The sequence below is a fragment of the Bombina bombina genome, chromosome 10 (assembly GCF_027579735.1).
Source record: "Bombina bombina isolate aBomBom1 chromosome 10, aBomBom1.pri, whole genome shotgun sequence".
NCBI classification, from domain to species: Eukaryota; Metazoa; Chordata; class Amphibia; order Anura; family Bombinatoridae; genus Bombina; species Bombina bombina.
Genome location: NC_069508.1, coordinates 153,896,255 through 153,903,726, shown reverse-complemented (window position 1 = coordinate 153,903,726; position 7,472 = coordinate 153,896,255).

Genomic DNA, 7,472 nt, shown 5'->3' with positions numbered 1-7,472 from the left:
AGCATTTTGTCATCTTACTGTGCACATTCCTTGTCTATCTCTGTCTGACATCACTCTGCTCAGAGCACAGTGATGTGGTTATCTTGCAGATTATCATGACAGGGATAGGGTTACATCATCAGAGAAAGCCTTGTATCTTTCTTATGTGGCTGACCTTTAGGTGATATTTCCCTGACCTCTGATAAATGTGAAAATAACTATATTCATGTTTACCCTATTCCATTAAATTCAGAAGTTGCAAAACTAAACCAGTGAACTCAGTCTGCAAAATATGCAAATAATTTACTTTTAACAGCAGATCATGTAAAGTAGCTGAGAAGCCAGGCTGTGTGCAGAGTAATGACACAGAGCATGTAAACTAACTGAGAAGCCAGACTGCTTGCAGAATAATGACACAGAGCATGTAAACTAGCTGAGAAGCCAGACTGCTTGCAGAATAATGACACAGAGCATGTAAACTAGCTGAGAAGCCAGACTGCTTGCAGAATAATGACACAGAGCATGTAAACTAGCTGAGAAGCCAGACTGCTTGCAGAATAATGACACAGAGCATGTAAACTAGCTGAGAAGCCAGACTGCTTGCAGAATAATGACACAGACCATGTAAACTAGCTGAGAATCCAGACTGCTTGCAGAGTAATGACACAGAGCTTGTAAACTAGCTGAGAAGCCAGACTGCTTGCAGAATAATGACACAGAGCATGTAAACTAGCTGAGAAGCCTGGCTGCTTGCAGAATAATGACAAAGAGCATGTAAACTAGCTGAGAAGCCAGGCTGCTTGCAGAATAATGACACAGACCATGTAAACTAGCTGAGAAGCCAGGCTGCTTGCTGAATAATGACACAGAGCTTGTAAACTAGCTGAGAAGCCAGGCTGCTTGCAGAGTAATGACACAGAGCTTGTAAACTAGCTGAGAAGCCAGGCTGCTTGCAGAATAATGACACAGAGCTTGTAAACTAGCTGAGAAGCCAGGCTGCTTGCAGAGTAATGACACAGACCATGTAAACTAGCCGAGAAGCCAGGCTGCTTGCAGAATAATGACACAGAGCATGTAAACTAGCTGAGAAGCCAGGCTGCTTGCAGAATAATGACAAAGAGCATGTAAACTAGCTGAGAAGCCAGGCTGCTTGCAGAATAATGACACAGACCATGTAAACTAGCTGAGAAGCCAGGCTGCATGCAGAGTAACGATACAGAGCATGTAAACTAGCTGAGAAGCCAGACTGCTTGCAGAATAATGACACAGAGCATGTAAACTAGCTGAGAAGCCAGGCTGCTTGCAGAATAATGACACAGAGCATGTAAACTAGCTGAGAAGCCAGGCTGCTTGCAGAATAATGACACAGAGCATGTAAACTAGCTGAGAAGCCAGGCTGCTTGCAGAATAATGACACAGAGCATGTAAACTAGCTGAGAAGCCAGGCTGCATGCAGAATAATGACACAGAGCTTGTAAACTAGCTGAGAAGCCAGGCTGTGTACAGAATAATGACACAGAGCATGTAAACTAGCTGAGAAGCCAGGCTGCTTGCAGAATAATGACACAGAGCTTGTAAACTAGCTGAGAAGCCAGGCTGCTTGCAGAATAATGACACAGAGCTTGTAAACTAGCTGAGAAGCCAGGCTGCTTGCAGAATAATGACACAGAGCTTGTAAACTAGTTGAGAAGCCAGGCTGTGTACAGAATAATGACAGAGCATGTAAACTAGCTGTGAAGCCAGGCTGTGTACAGAATAATGACACAGGGCATGTAATCTAGCTAAGAAGCCAGGCTGCATGCAGAATAATGACACAGAGCATGCAATCTAGCTGAGAAGCCTCCTCTCTCTCTCTCCCCCCCCCCCCTCTCTCTCCCCCCCCCCTCTCTCTCCCCCCTCCTCTCTCTCTCCCCCCTCTCTCTCTCTCCCCTCCTCTCTCTCTCTCCCCCCTCCTCTCTCTCTCTCCCCCCTCATCTCTCTCTCTCCCCCTCCTCTCTCTCTCCCCCCTCCTCTCTCTCTCTCTCTCTCTCTCCCCCCTCTCTCTCCCCCCTCCTCTCTCTCTCTCTCTCCCTCCCCCCCTCCTCTCTCTCTCTCTCTCCCTCCCCCCTTCCTCTCTCTCTCTCCCTCCCTCCTCTCTCCCCCCGTCCTCTCTCTCTCTCTCCCTCCCCCTCCTCTCTCTTCCCCCTCCTCTCTCTCCCCCCTCCTCTGTCTCCCCCTCCTCTCTCTCTCCCCCCCTCTCTCTCTCCCCCCTCCTCTCTCTCTAATGACACAGAGCTTGTAAACTAGCTGAGAAGCCAGGCTGCTTGCAGAGTAATGAAACAGAGCTTGTAAACTAGCTGAGAAGCCAGGCTGCTTGCAGAGTAATGACACAGAGCTTGTAAACTAGCTGAGAAGCCAGGCTGCATGCAGAATAATGACACAGAGCTTGTAAACTAGCTGAGAAGCCAGGCTACTTGCAGAATAATGACACATAGCTTGTAAACTAGCTGAGAAGCCAGGCTGCATGCAGAGTAATGACACTGAGCATGTAAACTAGCTGAGAAGCCAGGCTGCTTGCAGAATAATGACACAGAGCATGTAAACTAGCTGAGAAGCCAGGCTGCTTGCAGAATAATGACACAGAGCTTGTAAACTAGCTGAGAAGCCAGGCTGTGTACAGAATAATGACACAGAGCATGTAAACTAGCTGAGAAGCCAGGCTGCTTGCAGAATAATGACACCTAGGCCTAGATTTAGAGTTGGGCGGTAGCCGTGAAAACCAGCGTTAGAGGCTCCTAATGCTGGTTTTAGGCTACCTCCGGTATTTGGAGTCATTAAAAAAAGGGTCTAACGCTCACTTTTCAGCCGCGACTTTTCCATACCGCAGATCCCCTTATGTAAATTGCGTATCCTATCTTTTCAATGGGATTTTTCTAACTCCGGTATTTAGAGTCGTGTCTGAAGTGAGCGTTAGAAATCTAACGACAAAACTCCAGCCGCAGGAAAAAAGTCAGTAGTTAAGAGCTTTCTGGGCTAACGCCGGTTCATAAAGCTCTTAACTACTGTACTCTAAAGTACACTAACACCCATAAACTACCTATGTACCCCTAAACCGAGGTCCCCCCACATCGCCGCAACTCGATTAATTTTTTTAACCCCTAATCTGCCGACCGCCAACTACGTTATCCTTATGTACCCCTAATCTGCTGCCCCTAACACCGCCGACCCCTATATTATATTTATTAACCCCTAATCTGCCCCCCACAACGTCGCCGCCAGCTACCTACACTTATTAACCCCTAATCTGCCGACCGCAAAGCGCCGCCACCTACGTTATCCTTATGTACCCCTAATCTGCTGCCCCTAACACCACCGACCCCTATATTATATTTATTAACCCCTAATCTGCCCCCCTCAACGTCGCCTCCACCTGCCTACACTTATTAACCCCTAATCTGCCGAGCGGACCGCACCGCTACTATAATAAAGTTATTAACCCCTAATCCGCCTCACTAACCCTATAATAAATCTATAATAAATAGTATTAACCCCTAATCTGCCCTCCCTAACATCGCCAACACCTAACTTCAATTATTAACCCCTAATCTGCCGACCGGAGCTCACCACTATTCTAATAAATGTATTAACCCCTAAAGCTAAGTCTAACCCTAACACTAACACCCCCCTAAATTAAATATAATTTTAATCTAACGAAATTAATTAACTCTTCTTAAATAAATTATTCCTATTTAAAGCTAAATACTTACCTGTAAAATAAATCCTAATATAGCTACAATATAAATTATAATTACATTGTAGCTATTTTAGGATTAATATTTATTTTACAGGCAACTTTGTAATTATTTTAACCAGGTACAATAGCTATTAAATAGTTAAGAACTATTTAATAGCTACCTAGTTAAAATAATTACAAAATTACATTTAAAATAAATCCTAACCTAAGTTACAATTAAACCTAACACTATACTATCATTAAATTAATTAAATAAAATACCTATAATTACCTACAATTAAACCTAACACTACACTATCAATAAATAAATTAAATACAATATCTACAAATAACTACAATGAAATAAACTAACTAAAGTACAAAAAATAAAAAAGAACTAAGTTACAAAAATTAAAAAAATATTTACAAACATAAGAAAAATATTTTAAACTAATTACACCTACTCTAAGCCCCCTAATAAAATAACAACGACCCCCAAAATAAAAAATGCCCTACCCTATTCTAAATTACTAAAGTTCAAAGCTCTTTTACCTTACCAGCCCTGAACAGGGCCCTTTGCGGGGCATGCCCCAAGAAGTTCAACTCTTTTGCCTGTAAAAAAAAACATATACCCCCCCCCAACATTACAACCCACCACCCACATACCCCTAATCTAACCCAACCCCCCCTTAAATAAACCTAACACTAAGCCCCTGAAGAGCATCCTACCTTGTCTTCACCTCACCAGGTATCACCGATCCGTCCTGGCTCCAAAATCTTCATCCAACCCAAGCGGGGGCTGGCGATCCATCATCCGGTGGCTGAAGAGGTCCAGAAGAGGCTCCAAAGTCTTCATCCTATCCGGGAAGAAGAGGCGATCCGGACCGGCAACCATCTTGATCCAAGCGGCATCTTCTATCTTCATCCGATGACTACCGGCTCCATCCTGAAGACCTCTACCGCGGACCCATCTTCTTCCGGCGACGTCCAACTGAAGAATGACGGTTCCTTTAAGGGACATCATCCAAGATGGCGTCCCTCGAATTCCGATTGGCTTATAGGATTCTATCAGCCAATCGGAATTAAGGTAGGAATATTCTGATTGGCTGATGGAATCAGCCAATCAGAATCAAGTTCAATCCGATTGGCTGATCCAATCAGCCAATCAGATTGAGCTCGCATTCTATTGGCTGTTCCGATCAGCCAATAGAATGCGAGCTCAATCTGATTGGCTGATTGGATCAGCCAATCGGATTGAACTTGATTCTGATTGGCTGATTCCATCAGCCAATCAGAATATTCCTACCTTAATTCCGATTGGCTGATAGAATCCTATCAGCCAATCGGAATTTGAGGGACGCCATCTTGGATGACGTCCCTTAAAGGAACCGTCATTCTTCAGTTGGACGTCGCCGGAAGAAGATGGGTCCGCGGTGGAGGTCTTCAGGATGGAGCCGGTCGTCATCGGATAAAGATAGAAGATGCCGCTTGGATCAAGATGGTTGCCGGTCCGGATCGCCTCTTCTTCCCGGATAGGATGAAGACTTTGGAGCCTCTTCTGGACCTCTTCAGCCACCTCTTCAGCCACCGGATGATGGATCGCCAGCCCCCGCTTGGGTTGGATGAAGATTTTGGAGCCAGGACGGATCGGTGATACCTGGTGAGGTGAAGACAAGGTAGGATGATCTTCAGGGGCTTAGTATTAGGTTTATTTAAGGAGGGTTTGGGTTAGATTAGGGGTATGTGGGTGGTGGGTTGTAATGTTGGGGGGGGGGTATTGTATGTTTTTTTTTACAGGCAAAAGAGCTGAACTTCTTGGGGCATGCCCCGCAAAAGGCCCTGTTCAGGGCTGGTAAGGTAAAAGAGCTTTGAACTTTAGTAATTTAGAATAGGGTAGGGCATTTTTTATTTTGGGGGTCGTTGTTATTTTATTAGGGGGCTTAGAGTAGGTGTAATTAGTTTAAAATTGTTGTAATATTTTCTTATTTTTTTTTTTTTTTTTTGTAACTTATTTCATTGTAGTTATTTGTAGGAATTGTATTTAATTTATTTATTGATAGTGTAGTGTTAGGTTTAATTGTAGGTAATTGTAGGTATTTTATTTAATTAATTTAATGATAGTATAGTGTTAGGTTTAATTGTAACTTAGGTTAGGATTTATTTTACAGGTAATTTTGTAATTATTTTAACTAGGTAACTATTAAATAGTTCTTAACTATTTAATAGCTATTGTACATGGTTAAAATAATTACAAAGTTGCCTGTAAAATAAATATTAATCCTAAAATAGCTATAATATAATTATAATTTATATTGTAGCTATATTAGGATTTATTTTACAGGTAAGTATTTAGCTTTAAATAGGAATAATTTATTTAATAAGAGATAATTAATTTCGTTAGATGTAAATTATATTTAACTTAGGGGGGTGTTAGTGTTAAGGTTAGACTTAGCTTTAGGGGTTAATACATTTATTAGAATAGCGTGAGCTCCAGTCGGCAGATTAGGGGTTAATAATTGAAGTTAGGTGTTGGCGATGTTAGGGAGGGCAGATTAGTGGTTAATACTATTTATTATAGGGTTAGTGAGGCGGATTAGGGGTTAATAACTTTATTATAGTAGCGCTCAGGTCCGCTCGGCAGATTAGGGGTTAATAAGTGTAGGCAGGTGGAGGCGACGTTGTGGGGGGCAGATTAGGGGTTAATAAATATAATATAGTGGTCGGCGATGTTAGGGCAGCAGATTAGGGGTACATAGGGATAATGTAAGTAGCGGCGGTTTACGGAGCGGCAGATTAGGGGTTAATAATAATATGCAGGGGTCAGCGATAGCGGGGGCGGCAGATTATGGGTTAATAAGTGTAAGGTTAGGGGTGTTTAGACTCGGGGTACATGTTAGAGTGTTAGGTGCAGACGTAGGAAGTGTTTCCGCATAGCAAACAATGGGGCTGCGTTAGGAGCTGAACGCGGCTTTTTTGCAGGTGTTAGGTTTTTTTTCAGCTCAAACAGCCCCATTGTTTTCTATGGGGGAATCGTGCCACGTTTTTGAGGCTGGCCGCTTGCGTAAGCAACTCTGGTATCGAGAGTTGAAGCTGCGTTAAATATGCTCTACGCTCCTTTTTTGGAGCCTAACGCAGCCTTTATGTGGACTCTCAATACCAGAGTTATTTTTATGGTGCGGCCAGAAAAAAGCTGGCGTTAGCTTTTCGGGTCGTTACCGACAAAACTCCAAATCTAGCCGAGAACTTGTAAACTAGCTGAGAAGCCAGGCTGTGTACAGAATAACGACAGAGCATGTAAACTAGCTGAGAATCCAGGCTGTGTACAGAAAAATGACACAGGGCATGTAATCTAGCTAAGAAGCCAGGCTGCTTGCAGAATAATGACACAGAGCATGCAATCTAGCTGAGAAGCCTCCTCTCTCTCTCTCCCCCCCCCTCTCTCTCCCCCCTCTCTCTCTCTCCCCTCCTCTCTCTCTCTCCCCCCTCCTCTCTCTCTCTCCCCCCTCCTCTCTCTCTCTCCCCCCTCCTCTCTCTCTCTCCCCCCCCTCCTCTCTCTCTCTCCCCCCTCTCTCTCCCCCCTCCTCTCTCTCTCTCCCTCCCCCCCTCCTTTCTCTCTCTCTATCTCTCCCTCCCCCCCTACTCTCTCTCTCTCCCTCCCTCCTCTCTCCCCCGTCCTCTCTCTCTCCCCCCGTCCTCTCTCTCTCTCTCCCTCCCCCTCCTCTCTCTCTCTTCCCCCTCCTCTCTCTCTCTTCCCCCTCCTCTCTCTCCCCCTCCTCTCTCT